General features: G+C 36.7%; 1 long non-coding RNA gene across 3 annotated transcripts; it reads right to left on the bottom strand.

The window, feature by feature from the left end:
* Positions 1–86: 86 nt before the first annotated feature.
* On the bottom strand, positions 87–1128 carry LOC109581092 (uncharacterized). 3 transcript variants are annotated; one of them, XR_002184504.1, is made up of 6 exons: positions 1050–1128; positions 717–982; positions 403–655; positions 292–335; positions 171–220; positions 87–113 (listed from the first exon to the last, which is right to left on the bottom strand). It is a non-coding gene; the product is annotated as an uncharacterized LOC109581092 (long non-coding RNA). The 3 variants fall into 3 exon arrangements; XR_002184505.1 differs by having other exon boundaries at positions 102–113; positions 171–243; XR_002184503.1 differs by having other exon boundaries at positions 102–113; positions 171–335.
* Between the last annotated feature and the right edge of the window lie 17774 nt (positions 1129–18902).

Raw genomic sequence — 18902 nt, 5'->3', positions numbered from 1 at the left:
ACAATGAAATAGTGAGAACTAAAAAAGAACGTAACATCATTTCATAATCAACCTCAAATAACAAAAAATAAGTCTGATCAGTCACTTCTGATATTTTAAACCATACTATGAAACTGAGAAAAGAAAAAGTCAAATGTGAGTAGTACATGAAACATCACTTCAAAACTAACTTTGAATTATAAAAACGAAGTCTGATCAGTCAGTCCCGATATAGATCATACTGTAAAACAAAAAACATAGTAGCTGAGGACATGAACATTTCAGAATTAACAATAAATGGTACGAACTAACTCTGCTCAGTTTCTCCTGGTATTTTTAACTTTAATACTATGACCCTGAGAAAAAAGGCACAAATAGTAGAAGATACTCAGTACATCGGACATCATTCAAAACCAAACTTACATGATCTAATTTCACGAGGTCCCATCAGTCACTCCTGATATAGAGTAAAGAAAAAAAGCAAAATTAACACTTTGAAGTAGTACATGATAATATCATTTTAAAACCAAGCTGATTTGTTTTTTCTGGTATTTTAAAATGTACTATGAAACCGGGAAAAACGAATGGTGATAACTAAAAAGAACATAGCATCATCTCAAATGATAACAACTCAGTCTGATTAGTCACTTCTGGCATTTTAAACTATTCTATGTAACTAAGAAAAGAAGAAACAAAGTGAGGAAGGAGTGGTATATGAACATCAATTTAAAACTAACTTCGAATGATAAAAACTCGTCTGATTAGTCAGTCCCAATATACATCATAGTGTTAAAACTGAGAAAGACATGATCACTTCAGAATCCAAACTCAAATGATAGGAACTCAGTCTGATAATTCACTTTTGGCATAAATTATACCACTTTTGGCATAAATTATACTATCAAACTGAGAATTAAAAAATAGTAAGTCAGTAGTACATGAAACATCATGTTATAACTAAACGCACACTCAGTCAGATAAGTCAATTCTGATACACATCTTCCTATAAAAGTTAAAAAGGGAACAAATAGTGAGAGCTAAGGACATGAAACATCACTTCAGCATCCAACCTCAAATGATGAGAACTCAGTTTCTTCAGTCACTCTGGCATAAAGCTACACTATCGACGTGAGAAAAGAAGAAACAACTAGTAATAATGAAATAGTACATAAAACATCATTTTTCAAACCAAACATTTTAAAACCAAACAAATGATAAGAACTCAGTCTGATCAGTCTTTCATACTGTATAAACTGTACTATGAAACTGAGAAAAGGAAATAGCAAGAACAAAGAACATCACATCATTTCAGAATCAACCGCAAATGACAAGACCTCAGTCTGATCTGTCTTTCCGGGTTCTTAAAACTGTACTATTATAAAACGGGAGAAAGAATAGTAAGAACTAACAACATATCATTTCAGAATCAACTTAAATGATACGAACTAACTCCGATCAGTTTTTCCTGGTATTTTAAACTATACTATGAAACTAAGAAAGAAGAAACAAATAGTAACAAGTCAGTAGCAAATAAATAATTTAAAATCAAACTTAGTGATAAGACCTCATGAGTTCTAATCAGTCACTCATAGTATTATCTTTGTTATCAAAGTAAAAAGAAACAAAATAGTAAGAAGTAGTATATGCAATAATTTTTAAACCAATTTCAAAAGATAAGTAATAAGTCTGATCTGTTTTTCCTGGTATTTTAAACTGTATTATAAAAATGAGAAAGAACAAATAAATGTGAGAACTGAAAAGAACAAACATCATTTCGGAATCAAGCTTAAATGATATGAACACCATCTGATTAGTCACATCTAGTATTTTTAACTATACTATAAAATTGAGACAAGAAAAACAAATGAGAAATTAGAAATACATGAAACATTTTAAAACCAAACTTAAAATGACTGAGTCTGATTAGTCATCACCCTCGCATAAACTACTATGAAACTGAGAAGAAAGGAAACAAATAATAAGGAGAAGTACATAAAACATCAATTTAAAACCATTTTAAATACCAAAAAACTCAGTCTGATCAGTCACTACTGATATACACCATACTATGACGATGAGAAAACAAAATAGTTACATGAAACATCATTTCAATATCAACCTTAAATGAAATGAACTCAGTCTGATCAGTCATTTTAAGTATATAAAACAGACGAAACAAAAACAAATTAGTTAAAAGTTAGTAAAATCTGAAACATCACTTTAAAAACCAACTTCAAATAATATAACCTGACAAAGCAAATAGTGACAAGCGACAAGTACCTGCAACATCATTTTAAAACAAACTTTAAATGATAAGAACTCAGTCTCCAGGTATAAACGGCCACATTAGACTGAAAAAAAACGAAGCTAATAGTGAGAAAAAAGTAGCACAACAAACATAAAGTTAAAACAACCACAGTTAATGAGAACTCAATTGAACTAGTCATTCCAGGCTACATAAACTATGCTACAAAAGTGAAAAAAGGAGAAACAAATAGTAAGAAGTCATTAGAACATGAAACATCATTTCATACTTACCTTAAATGATTACTCAGTTTGATCAGTCACTCCTTGTATAAACTATGCTATGAAAGTGGGAACATGAAACAGAGTTAGAAGTGTACATGAAACATCATTCTCAAACGAATTTCAAATTATAATAACTCAGTCTGACAGTTACTATGAAACTGAGAAGGCAATAAACAAATAGTGAGAAGTCAATAAAACCTGAAACATTTCAAAAACAAACCTTAGTTGATAACTCAGTCTGATCAGTCACTCCGGGTATAAATGCTATGAAAGTGAAGAAAGAACAAACAAATAGTAAGAACGGAATAGTAGTCTACATAAAGCATCATTTTAAAACCAATTGAAAATCATAACAACTCAGTCTGATTGGTCAACGGAACAAATAGTGGAAGTAACTATCACAAAACATTTCCAAAACAAACCTCAATTGATAACAACTTAATCACTTCTGGTATTAAAAAAAACAAATAGTGAGAAGTAAGTCTAGTACTTGAAACATCATTTATAAAGCAATCTCGAATGATAAGGACTCAGTCTGATCAATCACTCCTGGTATATACTATACTATGAAACTCAGAAAACAAGAAACAAATAGTGAGAAGTAACTTGTACATGAAACATCATTTATAAACAACTACAAATGATAAAAACTTAGTCTGATCTGTCACTCCTGGTTCATACTATGGTATAAAAATGAGAAAAGAAGAAACAAATAGTGCGAAGTCAGTAGAACATAACATATTTCCAAAACCAACCTCAATTGATAAGAACTCAGTCTATTCAGTCACTAATGTTACTTTAAACATGCTATGCAACTGAGAAAAGGAGAAACAGATACTGAGATATGACTAGTACATGGAATACCCTCAAATCATAAGAACTCAGTCTCATCAGTCCCTCCAGGTATAATTATACAATTCAAAAACCAGCCTCAAATGATAAGAACTGAGAGTCTGATCAGTAACACCTGTTATAAACTATACTATGAAAATGAGAAAAGAAGAAAACAAGTAGTGAGAAGTCAGTGGAACATAAGACATCATTTCAAAAACCAACATCAAATGATAGGAACTCAGTCTAATCAGTCACTGATGGTAATCTAAACTTTACTATAAAACTTAGAAAGAGGAAACAAATAGTGAAAAGTCAGTAGTACATGTGAGACCATACTTCACATCTATTAATTAGAACTAATATGAGTTAATCAATATAATTAATACTAGAAGAATGTAAAACATCAAGCGGTAAGCCTTAGCAAGCTTAGTGAAATAATGCAACAATTTTTAATTTTTATACATCATTTCAATTATTTTTCAAGTCATTTTGAATTCAATTAAATAATGACAATAACTGCTCAATGAATCACTGTCACTAACCACTTGCTTGATAATGTTTGTGCCAGTGTAGTTGTGAAACATGAATGTTTGTTGTGAGCAAGTTCTCTTCAGTCGCTCCATTCCTTCATTAAAAGAACTTTTAGTTCATCATTGTAAACGGTCAAGTAGTACTTTAGATCATTTGTATCTGAGATAACAATTCATGCCCATTTGCTACAAATGCATTTACTCAATTTAACAGTTGCAGTGCACACTTTCCAATGACTGAATTCAAAGTATGTACTGTTCCTCCCTGGCAACTGGTACGACTGAAATAATTACTTATTCACTGTACACAGTGTACAGCAATAATTTTTCTGGTTATAACATCAGTGATTGGTTGCATAAGAACAAGTTGTGATGATGATGGCTGGTCTTCTTCATCACAATAAAACAGTTAGCAGGATCAGATCACCAGTAAACAACTTAACAGTTTATCATTCAATAACTCAATATACAATACAATACACACTATATCTGCAAAGCAAAGTTGCACAAAAATCAGATTAAATAGACAAGACAACAATATTCATATTGTTTACACAAAATTAACTAGTTTAACAACTACATGTAAATTACATTTCTTCAACACTCTCACTTACTTACATAGTGTTAGCTGTTATTTTATTAACTCCTGTAGTCCCGTCTTTTCTCTTAGTTTCTCAAATTTCTCACGAGCTAGTGGTTTCAAAGTATATCAGCCAGCATTTCTTCTGTGGACAGTGTTCCAATTAAACTGCTTTATCTTGTATTGCCTCACAAATGTAATGGTGTTTAATGTCTATGTTTTGTTTGTGAATGATAGACTGGGTTTTTGGCAATAGTGATGGCTCCCTAGTTGTGTTCTTTGATTGTTGTGTGATCCTTGGTGGTGCAACAGCTAAGGTCTTTGACTAGCCTTCTTAGCCAGATGGTTTCTTGTGTTGCAGCAGTTAAAGATATGTACTCAGCTTCAGCAGTAGATAATGCCACGACTGGTTGCTTTTTGCTGTACGGTACTGCATCATTACACAGTATCAATATAATGCCATATATATAGTGACTATCGCCATTATTACCAGCCAAAAGAGAATCAGAAAAACCAATGAGTTTACCATCATTTGACTTCTAATATTTAGAGTTAGGTTTGTTGTTTCCTTTAGGTAACGAAGGATCCTCTTAGCAGTCATTAGGTGTGTTTCTGAGGGACACGAACAATAATTTGATGCTACTCCAACTGCTTGAGATTTGTCGGGCCCTGTTTCCATAGCAAGGTATAGTAGACTTCCTACTACTGATTGGTGGTAGTGCTGGGTCAGCTAGCTTCTTGGACTCATTATTTTCATTTTGACAGTGTTAGCTGGTGTTGATACACTCAGCCTCTGATAATCCAAACCTTTTTAACATAGACTCTATGTATAGCGTCTGATGTATCAACAGACATCCCTTTTCCTTGATTACCATTCCAAGACAATGACGTAGCTTCCCCAGGTCCATCATCTTTTTGAATCTCTGCATCAATTCTTCCGTGACATCTGCCATATTCTGTAGATTTTTAGTAACAATATTAACATCATCGACCTAAACTGCAACAATAACTAACCCATTTACACATCCTGTTTTGATAATTATATATACATAGATCTGCTGTACTCCGAGTTAATTTGATGGATTTTATGAGCTCATTGAATGCTTCATTCCAACATCAAGGAGACTGCTTTAGACCATAAAAGGATTTGTTTAAGTGGTACACAGCCAGTTAGTTGGCTGCTGCACAAATCTCCACTTCAAGAGTGCCATTTAGGAATGCGGTTGTGACATCCATTTGGTGAATCATCATGTCAATCTGAATTGCAAGTGATAGGAGTGTTTGGACGAAGGAATATTGTACAAGGGGGGGCAAATGTTTCATTGTAATCAACTCCGTACTTTTGAACATAACCTTTAGCCACCAATCTCACTTTAAAACGTTGGATACAACCATCACTCCTTTTTTCACTTTAAATATCCATTTGCACTCTATGGGTTTACGACCATCTGGTAATTGAGCCAATTCCCAAGTACCATAGTTAAGTAATGCTCAGCATCTGCTGCTGCTTTCCATTCTGAAATTTTGAGCTTCTACTATATCTTTAGGTACATGTACATTTGTTTCAAACGTGTTGATTGCAGACTCAATAAATTCATCAGTAGCATATTGAATTGGTGGTCGCCTCCGTCTATATGGATAGGGGCTTCTCTCAAAGGTTTTGTTCACCTTCTTGTACATCAGTTTCCATTTCTTTCTTTTTTTATCTTCTATTAAGTGGAAGTCATCTTCATTGAAGTCCCATCTCTGCTTCTAATGACTTTTTGGTTTTCTCATCAAGTAACCTGTGACCTTCAGACTTTGAACGGTAGCCCACAAATCTCAATTTCACAGGTTTTCTATCCAATTAGTTTCTCTTGCAGTCTGGGATGTGGACATAGGCCACACAACCAAATATCTTTAAAGGGCTGAGGTCAGGCTTCCTCCTGAACCACCTTTTACATGGTGACACCTCTTTGAAGTTTCTGGTGGGAACTCTATTCCTTATGTCCTTATGAAAGCTGCTGTAACCACGGTTTTTCCCCAGTAGCTTTGAGGTAGTCCAGCACAGCTAATCTTGGTTCTAGCTGATTCCACTACAGTTCTATTTATTCTCACTGCCACTCCATTTTGTGCAGGAGAGTAAGGAACGTTACATTTCTGTCTTATACCTTTTCTCTTTAAATACTTTTGAAAATCGTTTGATAGGTATTCACCAAAATAATTTGAATGTAAAGTACCGATTATAAGGCCAGTCTGGTTACAAACGAAGGCTTCAAACAATTTGGATTTCTCTGGGACCTCGGACTAATTTCTCATTAAATAGATGCTACCATGTCTAGTCAAGTTGCCAATGTAGGACACAAAATACTTTTTCCCACCCAGTAATTTAGTAGGCATTGGCCCACACACATTGCAGTGAATGCACTGTACATTCTTGTGAATCTCATTTCTTTCAAGGCTTGAAATGGCTTTCTATGTTGCTTGCCTTCTACACAGGGCTCACAAAAGGATAAACCTTTCTGATTAGGGAACATTAGCATTATCTCTCTCATTTGCTGTTCCCCTAAATGCCCAATCCTTTTGTGCCACTAGTACATTAATTTCTCTGATATATTCTGAGATGCACACTCTGGCACTATAGGCTCACAATTTAGCATATACAGCTTTTACTCCAAATAACCCATACCCAAAAGATTTTATCCAACATTTTCCTCTTCCAAATTTATTGTTATTGCCCTTTGTAGCTGCCGCCTCACAGAGAATAAATTGTGTAAGCTTTGGTACATGTAGGACATCTTTCATATCACATTTCTTGTATGTCCCCTATGCCAACTGCATAGACAGTATGACTATCCCCTAAGCTCACTCTCTGTGGCGTCTTCAGCTCATAGCAATTGAACAGCAGTTCCTTCAAATGAGTCATGTGGCTAGTACCTCCCAAATCAATTAACCATCTGCTACGTGAGGAAAAATTTGGTGACCCAATTCAGAAGACTCCATCTTCAAAGGTGTCGTTTTCATTTTCTGTATTGGGTGTGTCTTCCCTTGCTTGCTTCGCATTATGCCTAGGTTTTTGGTCACTATGAGTCTTTACAAAAATGTCCCTATCTGGCCACAGTTATAACATTTAGGCCTCTATTGCTTTCTCTGAGGACGGTTTTTCTTGGGATCTCCATTCTCACCAATGTGCATTGCTGATGGTGATCCATTGCTATTCTTGGTTTTCACAATAATTATTCATGGTTTTAATTGAGAATATGAATCATCATTGCCACGTGCCACACCCAATTGGGGGAATAAGCTGTTTGAGCCATTGGCTGCAATGGTAAATAATTGCTGTGTCGTGGGCTGCTACAGCTTTGCAGATAACAAAACTTTCCTCATATCCTTCTCTTCTGCATTGAAGAAGAGAAAATGAAAAAATTGGACAGAAATAGTTATGAGAGCGAGAATTTGTCAATAAACATTTAACTGTAAGTTGCTGGCAATAATGTTTCTGCTGGTCTAACTGCTTTCTAGATAAATTGCAAGATAATTCTGATATAGACTACTTTTCGTCACTGGTTTTCTGCTGTAACATAGCAAAATAAAAATTAGCAGAAATGACAAAAATAGTAAAGTAATGCCTGGTAATTCAAGGTAAGCAATGATAATGCAAGCTGTGACTCTTAAATGCAGTTTCAGTTATAAAAAGTGATGCAACAACATGAGAACAACCTTTTTCATATCACAACATGCAGCCTGAGGGAGACTAAAACTAAATAATCTGAAAGTCATGAAGCAATACATAGCAGTGAGAGAATGATGTATATAGTGATGTTATTTACTGATAAAGTTTTTTTCTACTTACTTTTATATTTTATTTAATTAAACACGTCCTGAGTTCAATAAGTGGCCATAACAGAGGCCATTACCCATGTTTTCTAGAAATTTAACTATTTCTTGTAATAAATATGGGTAGTTTGTGTCTTCAAAACCAGAATGATTTAGTTTCTTAACATATCTCCTCTGCTGAAACGAATTCAAGCCCTTGGAATAAGTATTTTCCATCGCAATACATGCATCTTTCCCACAATTGGGCATGGTACTTGTGATCATGACAACATTTTGATTCATTTGCTCCGGTTATTATTGTTAATACTCAATGAATTAATATCTTGAAAACAAAAAATAGATCCTCTTATCACTTTGGTGAGACCCAAATCTCCGTTCAGTTTTCTTTCTTCATGTATCAGCCACTGCTGAATATAGCTTAGATTGAGATCATCACTGGCTTCCAAATAGTGTTGAGTACCTGGCAGGTAAACTTCCTATGAGTGTAACGACCTGGTCTTCCTCTGCTACTGCTGCCCTGAGTGCTGCGAGTTTATCAGTAAGCTCTTTCATCTCTTTAAGGTGCTTATTATCCATGGAATCACCTCATTTCCATCCTGAAGTACTGTTTCTTCAGCCACCGCTTGTTAGCCAACATGCCTCTCTAGTAGTGGTCACACAGAGCTTGCCACGCTGGTTGAGGATCTCCAAAAGAGGTGATCAAGTACAGCTGGAATGAGCTAATAGAAAGAGCAGTGGTGGAGAACATTTTCTGCTGTCTCCTACATTCAGCCTCCCGTTAGGCATTTGCTCCCCTACCAAGAACTTTTGTTCCATCAACCAGTCCCCATTACCCTTTAGCAAGTAGTAAGTGTTTCATCTGGAATTTCCAGGCAGACCAGTTACTCCCTCCAACTTCTCAATCCACCACTTAGCTTCTGCTTCAGCCATCACTATCATAATAATAAGATATATAGATACATAGGATTATCTTCACTTCAAGACTTCTTTGACACTAGAATAGTTCTCTCTTTTAGCTCAGTATGCTGGGCTCATAACCTGTTAGCAGAATCTGATCACCAATAAACAATTTAACGGTTTATTATTGAATAACTCAATATACAATACAATACACACTAGATCTGCAAAACTAAGTTGCACAAAAATCATATTAAATAGACAAGAAAACAATATTTCTGTTTACACAAAATTAACTAGTTCAATACCATGTAAATTACATTCCTTCAACAATTAGGTACTTCTTAAGCTGTGAATTGTGAGCTACAAGTGATAAGTACACATACCATTGTATTCCTAAACTTTAACATAATCAAATTTAAAGCTTGGGTAAGCTTCCCAACATTAATCTCCCATAAAACGATTCTGCATGTTGATTTTGTGTCTTTCAAAAGACAATCTTTACTGTGAAGCAGGGCCGTAGCAGACGGTACGGTTGCTACAGTTTTGGCCAGATCAAAAATTGAAAATGGCATTGAGGGGGCATTTATATTAAAGTTAACTAACTAGTAACTATTGTTTACATTATTATTGTTGTTATTATGCCAATAATTAATATATTGCATGAATTATTTACATACTACAAGAGGTGTGTACTACACATATTGAAAGATGGCTTCATCCTCCCTACAGCTTAAGCAGGCTACTACAAGTTGTTCTGCAACATCTAGATCTAGAACCACAGTTGAAATTAAAAAGCCACACCAACCAGTTGATTATATCTTTCTAAAGCATTCTTTTGGAAAGACTAAAGTCATGCAAAGGAGTTTTCAAGGATCCTGGCTTAAGCAATGGCCATTTCTTCATTACAATGAGGGTGAAGATAGCGTATACTGTATAACTTGCTGAATGGCTTTCAAATTAAGGAGAATCAAGACCAGTAGAGCTGATCCAGCTTTTGTGAGTATTGAAACCAATGTGAAGTTTACAGTTATAAAATTATTGTAGGTAGAGGTTGGATTTACAAACTAGAAAGATGGAAAATTCGTTTTAGGGCTCATAAAAACAGTGCAGCACATCGTGAAGCTGTAGATGTTATGATTACTCTACCATGTACTACACAAGATATTGGGGAGCAACTTTCTCTGGAACATGCAACACAGAAAGTTCAAAATAGTCAGGCTTTGCTTCATATCCTGTCGTGTGTTCGATTCCTGTGTCGACAAGGTCTTGCAATGAGGGGTGACAGTGATGACTCTGACAGCAACTTGCATCAAATCCTGAAGATTAAAGTCGAAGATGATTACTAATTTGAGGAACTGGTTAAAAAGAAAGGAGAATGTATATACTAGCCCTGAGATTCAAAATGAAATTATTGAGGTTATGTATGACTCAACTGGTACTACGAGATATAACAGAAGACCTTCAGACTTCGTTTTTAACAGTTATGGCTGATTAAACAACAGATGCCGCCAATAATGAACAGGTTACTTTGATCATTTGTTGGGTAACACAAGGATTGGAAGTACATCAAGAATTTCTTGGCTTATACTTAGTTGGAAAATTGATTCTAATACATTGACAGCTGTTATTAAGGATGTACTCTTGAGAGCAAATCTATTAATACATAAGCTTCATGGAGTGTTATGATGGGGCTAGCTCAATTAGTGGTTCCAAATCAGATGTTGCTAAACAGATTTGTGATATTGAACCAATAACTGTTTCTACACACTGCTATGGCCATGCTCTCAATTTGGCTGCAAGTCATACCCTGAAGAGCTCAAAAGTAATGATGGATGAATGGGAAACAACCAGGGAGATAACTAAATTGATCAAATGTTTACCTCGAAGAGAAGCAGCTTTTCAAAGTCTTAAAGATAACACAGTTGAGAAGTCACAAGGAATCAGAGTTCTCTGTCCCACCAGGTGGACGGACTATCAGGGCAGATTTGCTTGCCATTGTAATAAAAAAACTACAAGATATTGCAAAATACCTGGGCTAAAGTGCTTCCAGAAACTACTGATACTGAAACAAAGGCAAGAATACAAGGTATATCGGCTCAAACGAAAACCTTTGAGTTCTACTTTGGTGCTGCTCTTAGTGAGATGATATTACAGCACACAGATAACCTGAGTAGCACCTTCCAACACAAAACAATATCAGTAGCTGAGGGACAGAAAATTGCTAGAATGACAATTGAAACTTTAGAATCATATGATGACTTCTGGGAATTTGTTAACAAATCAGCAACGTCACTTCATATCATGGAGCCAAAGCTCCCTCATCAGCACAAGCAACCAGCAAGGTATGAGGATGGTTTATCTAGTGGAGATTTTCCTACTACTCCAAAAATCTATTTTAGGCAACTTTATTATGAAGCACTGGATCTCATCATTAATTGTATCGATAAGTGCTTAAATCAGCCTGGCTGCAATACCTACAGACACTTGGAGACACTTCTTTTGAAAGCTTTTAAGCAGGAAGATTATGAAGATGAGTTGCTATTAGTATCAGAATTTTACAAAGATGATTTTAATTTAAGTAATCTTCGTACTCAGCTACAAATATTTGGTGTTCATGTAGTACAGCAAGCCAGTGGTTTGTCTGCCAATCCTAGAATTTTTGACATCAAATCTTACTTCCTCTCACTTTCTCCTGGACAAATGTCTCTACTGTCTGAAGTTAAACGACTACTTCAACTTATTTTGGTAATGCCAGCAACAAATGCTACATCTGAGAGCTCATTTAGTGCATTAAGGCGCATAAAAGTTGCTTGAGGTGCACAATGAGACAACAACGCCTCAATCATCTCATGATTTTGCACTTACGTAAAAACAGAACTGACACACTGAATTTACATACTACTTTGAATGATTTTGTCGCTAATTCAGACCATCGCTTATCAATTTTCTAAAAATTTTTTTAAACATTAATTATAATTTTTCTGTAATTAGACCAAACCCACTCTTAAATAATTAATTAGGTTTTTTGGGGTGCTCCGCGCCCCAAAAAAACCTTTTTTCCTTCGTCACACCATCCTATAATGCCTTGCCACGGCTCTGCTGTGAAGTAATACGTTCAAGTACAGAACTGTGCATCAAACTACGCAAACCATAATTCAGGATCGGCAGGCCAAAATATAAGTAGCTTGAGAGCGACGGTTGCCAAAGTGACGTCTGACACTGGTGAAGGAGAGCCATGGTGTGAAATCACTGAAATAAGAGACGTCGGGTCACCAATGTTAAGAGTGAAGGTCTTAACTGAATATATTTTACAATGAATTGTTAAGTGGTCAATAAAAAGATTGGGAGAAGAACAATAAACAAAGGAAAAAAATGTGTCTCTGACGTGCATGCGCATTAACACATGGCATCTACTACACCATCACTACGGTAAGAGATACAATTATAATTGTTTAGTGGCACAAAAATATCTTACGTCTAGTTAAAAATGATCACATGCAAGCCCAAATAGCATTAGTGTCTCTATTAGAGTCCCAAAAGTCTATCATTAAAGGAAGCTTTGAAACATCAAACACGGCCAAAAAAAAGCAAAATACTTAAAAACATAACGTGTTTAGTGGCATGTAAAAGAGTGTATGGAGGAGCGTACTGTGGGGGTCCTAATTGTCCTTTTTTGCTCAAAATGGACATTCACAATAAACTAAAGAAGCAGCTTAGCTGTATTAATTAGTGCAGGCTGTCTTAATAAAAACAGTGTAGGCTAGTCACACCTGCTTAATTAGGGCTGATAAGCACTCATATGATCAGTTTCCAATCCCATTCTATAATACTATGTATAATATTCAAACCAATTTGAATCAAAGCAGTTCAGAAATGAGCTTATTTGTATCTACAGATAACTGGTTAAATTGGTTTATAATGCTACATTGCATACATAATAACGGGTGCTTCAGTACTTAAACCAGTTTGATTATCTGAAACCAACTAAAGCCCCGTTTACACTATGCCCCCCAAGTGGTTTGAAATAAGCCAGTATACATGTGGACAATTAATTTTCAGTGTGGTTTGACACCAACTTATTTAAACCACCTCAGGTAAGTATATTGCTTGATGAGGGTGTAGTGAGCTCACTCATCATGACATCACATCAAAACTCATAACGTTCATGAACTATCTTTGTATATAATGCATGCTGTGTAATTATAATTAGTGTTCGGGTGTCAACACAAGGCATCATTAGCTCTCTCTCTAGCGCAGCAACCCTGCCTGCCTTATGCCAGCCAGCTTCTTTCTCATAGCACTCATTTTTGATTTGCTATATTGGTGACCCGGTCGGCCCTGACAACTCACTGCTCAGGGTTCAGCAGCTGCAGCAGCAGTAATCATAGAACGTGTGTTTGCCTCAATCTCACTGCTAGTCCACACACTCTATACTCTCTCGTACTTACGCTGGCCTCTCTAGCTCATACGCTTGCTCTTGTCTCTCTGGCAACACACTGTCAGACGACTATAAAGGCAGCTCTTCTCTGAGTTTCTCTAGCCAGGACAACTCACTGTCGGTCTATACCTACCCATACCAACCACTCGCTTATTGTCTCTGTATCTCTAACCCATGGACCCACTGATGATCAACTCCGAAATGTCATGAAACACTCCGCAGCATGTTTTACACTACTCCTAGCTGTTACTCTCTATGTGCTGTTCATTACTCTTTTGTCATTCTTTTGCTCGACCATGTTTGACCTTCGCTTGCCTTATCTAATCGACCATTTTTTACTTGGAACTCAATATAAACAAGGCGGTCACTACACTAACCACATCACCTCCTTGTATCACTCAAGCCTGTTCAGCACCTTTACTTTCTCATTCTCCCACTGCTCTTTCTTTCTCAGACACTACTCGTTCAGAGACTGACAGTACTTGTTCGGATACTAACATTACTGTTCGGAGACCGACGGTACTTCCTCATGTGTCAGAATCCCTCAACAGCTCAACTTATAGACTACTATTCATGGTCTACTCATTCTCCATTGGTTTCATATTGACTGTTCGTCTGGCGGGCAGTACTGTAGTGAGCTGACTCATCATGACATCACATCAGAACTCATAAATATTCACGAACTATCTTTGTATATAATGCATGCAGTGTAATTATTATCATCAGTGTTTGGGAGTCAACACGAAGCATCGTTAGCTCTCTCTCTAGTGCAGCAATCCTGCCTGCTTTATGCCAGCCAGCTTCTTTCTCATCGCACTCATTTTTGATTGGCTATAAGGGTAATGTCATTAATGAAAAATTGGAAAGAGTTGTCATTCCTCAACATAATCGTGATTTACATGAAAGTCTTTTAAATAAGTTGGCATAAGTTGTTTCCACTTAGTGAATGTGAAAATTATTGGACTGATCTACACTGCTCTGCTATTTTTAAAATGTGTCCTTCATAATTGTCGTTCATAATTGATTTTAATAATTCCATAAACTTGATTATAAATTATTACAGCTTGCACTTCTGCCTTTAAACAACGTATAAAACTTGCTCATGAATGAAAAATAACACAAGGCTTCTGTCAGATAATGCAATTGTAAACTATAACAGAGTGGATGGCACTACAATAATGGCTCTCTTTTTGGTATATGCAGTTTTAAGGTAAGGTTGGGCATTTCCACCATAGGGGCAATTTTGTCAAATTTTCTTTAATATTTTTTCTAAGGCATTTTTAGTCAGTGGTCAATGATAACTTAGAATATTTGAGATCAAGTGTTCTCTCAAGTGTTAAAATTTTTTGATTATGCATAGTTAGTTTTAAAGTTTTTTAGAAAGTAAATTAGCAGGCTCACTGATATGGGACATGCATTCAAATTTCTTTTGTGCACAATTAATGAAGAATTTATCATTAGACAGACAGCCTATTTGTGTAGGAGCAGCAAATCATAGTTTAGTATTGCTAAGTAAATGCTGACTAACCTAACTTGCTTTTTCAAAATAAAAAATGCATAATAGGTCTCAATAAGAGGGTGTGGCTGATTACAGTGATTTAGTCGATTAGTAGCAGAGAGCACATACATGTTGGGTGTAACATGGTCCCCCAATACCACAGGAAAACTCCTAAGTATACAAAGGAAGACGTATCGAAGCTGTTACAGCTAAAAAGGGGCAGAAAATTAGCCAGCTCTTGGCAGCCAAGAGGTTTAATGTACCACGGACTACTTAAAGCAACCATTTATTTGATTGTGGCACTAAGATAGGAGCTGGTTGTTCAATAGTTATTTTGATGGAAGGGAAAAGAGAGCTAGTCACCAGCCTTCAGCCTTGCCACAGATCAGGTTCAGATTAACTAGAGAGCTGGCGCGATTGGTCATATGTGATTATCTGCTTAATCAACCAGAAGGTACCCTCCCTTTAAAAATAGTTTACCAAGTAAAGACTTTATTCATGAGGAGGTGGTCTAACGAACTGAGTCTTAGAAAGCCACAGCATTTATCCACGCATCATGCAGTGGCAGCATTGGAAGATGTGTTAGATGAATGGTTGAGAAAGTTACTAATGTCATAGAAAAGATAGGATTGAATGAATTATCTGCTGATGAGTTGAAGAAGATATTATGGAAATGTGATGAGAGGGTTTTGTTTGTTAGCTACAAGTAAACATACTATATGAAAAGGGAGAGAAAGAAGTTCAGGAAACAGTTGGGAGAGTAGACGGGAATTCATAACGTTATTAGCAGCAGCTTCTGCAGATGGAACTCGTCTACCACCATACATTGTGTAAAAAGCCAAGGAACCGATTGATTAAGGGGGACCATCAGGAACAATCTATTCTGTGTCTGACAGTTGTTGGATGGAATCTGCAAATTTTCTGCAGTGGTTTGAGGAAAAGTTTATACCTGCTTTCAGACACGTCACCTGTTATATTATTTTTTGATGGTCATCACTCTCATCTCACACTTCATCTAATATAGGTATCACGTTCCAGCAATATCTATTTGATATGTTTTGCTCCCACATGACACACACCCTCCAGCCATTAGATGTTGGAGTGTTTGGACCACTGAAGTCTTCATGGCGCACAGTTTTAAAAGATATGAGATTGAGACTGGTGCTGCTAAGTGCTAACGTCACAAAAGAAGATTTTTCTGCTCTTATAGCACAGTTGTTTGATGTCTTATTTCAAGCAGACCATATTGAGTGAGGATTTAAAAATCTGGAATTTGTCCCTTAGATAGAAGCATTGTTCTTTAACAAACTTGATAAAGGACTACCTTTTGTGGGACCTTCTGATACAAATACAGCATCTCAAGGACAGAAAGCTGAGGAGGAGGAATTTATGGCCATTAATATTACGGGAAACCATACTATTAATGAGTGTGTGACACCAGTACGGTTTAGAGCTAAGGTGCTATTTTGCCAATATACTACAGAAGAAGATGGGTCGCTTGAGAGATCAAACTGATAAGCAGAAAGTGAAGCCTACATTTTATGGTGAGGCACTAACTACAGATGAGATGCATCAATGGCTTACAGCAGAAGAAGAAACTAGACAAAAAGAACAGCTACAGAAGAAGAGAAAAGAGAAGAAAGAAGAGCAGCAAAGAAGACGAACTGGAAAAGAAGAGGAGACAAAAGAGAAGAATGGCAAAAAAAGAAAGAGGAAGCAGAAATAAAAAGGAAAGAAAGGAAAGAACAAAGGAAAAAAGAAAAACAGCAGAAGAAGAGGCAAGATAAGCAAGAAAGATATAACAAACTATTGGGGAGTACAAAAGTGGCTAGGCATAAGTCACAGTTGCACTATTCTAGATTTCAGCCACAGCTGCAATTGCCTTATGATTGTCATACTATGGATAAGTGTTGTAAAGTATGTCACAAATGATGACGAGGAACTGTGGATTGATTGTGATGCCTGCAGCAATTGGAACCATTATCCATGTATTAATCTTCCTGGAGTACCAGAAGATGACATGTGGCTTTGGCCATATTGTGTATAACACTTTGATAATAAAGTTTCATTTAGATAATTGTTAATAACTATTAATGACAAAATTGCCCGTCAGCAAAAATTGCTGGTAAAAGACTTTTAAAATTTATTACTCTTACATGAAGTTTGTAAAACGCGATTTATGAGTGTGCTATATTATATTCATTTTTATAAAATGGGAAAACTATACTTTAAAGCAATTATAGAATCTTTTTATAGGTTTTTGCAACTTTGTCTCGAAATTGCCCCACCCTCCCTTAAAGCATAATTACCTACAAAAGAGCAAAGAGGCTAAGAGCAAGCAGAAGACAGTCAATGCCAGTCTCACTGGCCAGACTTTTCCCCAGCCTACAGTCATTGGGGCACCCCAGTGACTATAGGCCAGGGAATGGTTTGGCTTGCGAGATTAAGGCCACGTTTACACAGCTACGTTTTCAAGCAAAAACGAATACTTTTTTATGCGTTTGCACCTTTTGTTTACATGGAAACATGCAAAAATGCTATAAAAATGAAGAGAAACAAAAACGGCTTCCGAAGTGAAGACTTTTAATTACGCATACATTTGAAATGGGTAGCGTTTCCGTGTAAACGGCTAAAAAGGAATAAATTACCAAAAAACATGAAGTATACTCACTACTGGTCGTATTTTCTACAAATATAGCAAGCTTTCTCAGAAAGAAAGTTGTTTTCGAAGCATGTTTTCTTTGTTCACCACCATTTTATTTTACAAGTTATTAATTAAAATTATTAAGCGTATACATTATTAATAAGTAATTAAAATAATGATAATTAAGCGATGTGGTTAATCAAGGTTAACTCGGACTGTTATTATTACGCTGCCTCATGCATGCGCAGTTGGTTCCTGACTGTTGCTGTCTCGTTGGCGGAATGGCTCAATCTCTGTTAGGGTTCTCTCTGGCAGTTTAGCACTGCAATCGGTTTTACTTTCTTGTTCACTTTTCTGGCAGTCTTGGACCTGGTCCAGTAGTTGCTGAGAGATATGTCGTAGTGCTTTCCACCCCTTTAGTCTGCGAGCAGTTCTCTCATTCCTTTGCCTTCAGGACACAGTGGGGTGCATTCCTGGTTAACCAGAGAGTCCTCCAGTGGCAGCCACGGAGGTGAATACATAGAGAGTAGCTATTGAGAGTAATGGGGCACAGCTGGTAAGCGGGGCTAGCCTGAGTTCACCACAAACCTACGTACATCTACTGGATCTACGCCCACTCCCTTTGATGGGTCTACTTCTTCAATCTCATTTGAAGATCTATTTCTAAGGAACTCCAGTCCTGGTACTTTTGGCCTGGCCCTCCAGGGGTTAGTGTGTGTGTGGGGGGGGGGTGGTTGTGAGAGTGTGGTGCGGGGATCAGGTCAGGATAACTCCCCTGCCCAAGTGATCAATACATGATGTGATTCATACTAATCCTGATTCCATGTATTGGAACTGATGCCGTCGTGTCAGCTGATCACTAGCCTTCTCAGCAGGGGAGCTCTAACCACAACTTCTGGGGCAGTCTATTCCTTCCGTTTCAGTTGGGTTGTCTCCACACTTGCAGTCAATTGGCTTATCTTCTAAGTGGGCGGCCTTTCTGCATCGTCCCCACCGCTAAAGCCTTGTGCCACCCTGCCCTCCAGGGTATGCTCACTCTCTGGCGCCACGAGCCGTCAAAACAAACATAATCTATTACAAATAAATGTGTTCTATTTTATTGCTGGAGTTTATGTTACTGATTAAGCCTGTTCTTGCAGTCATTCTATTGCATA

This window comes from Amphimedon queenslandica, unplaced genomic scaffold, assembly GCF_000090795.2.
Source record: "Amphimedon queenslandica unplaced genomic scaffold, v1.1 AMPQUscaffold_13463, whole genome shotgun sequence".
NCBI lineage: Eukaryota > Metazoa > Porifera > Demospongiae > Haplosclerida > Niphatidae > Amphimedon > Amphimedon queenslandica.
This window is presented reverse-complemented; position numbering and strand designations above follow the sequence as displayed.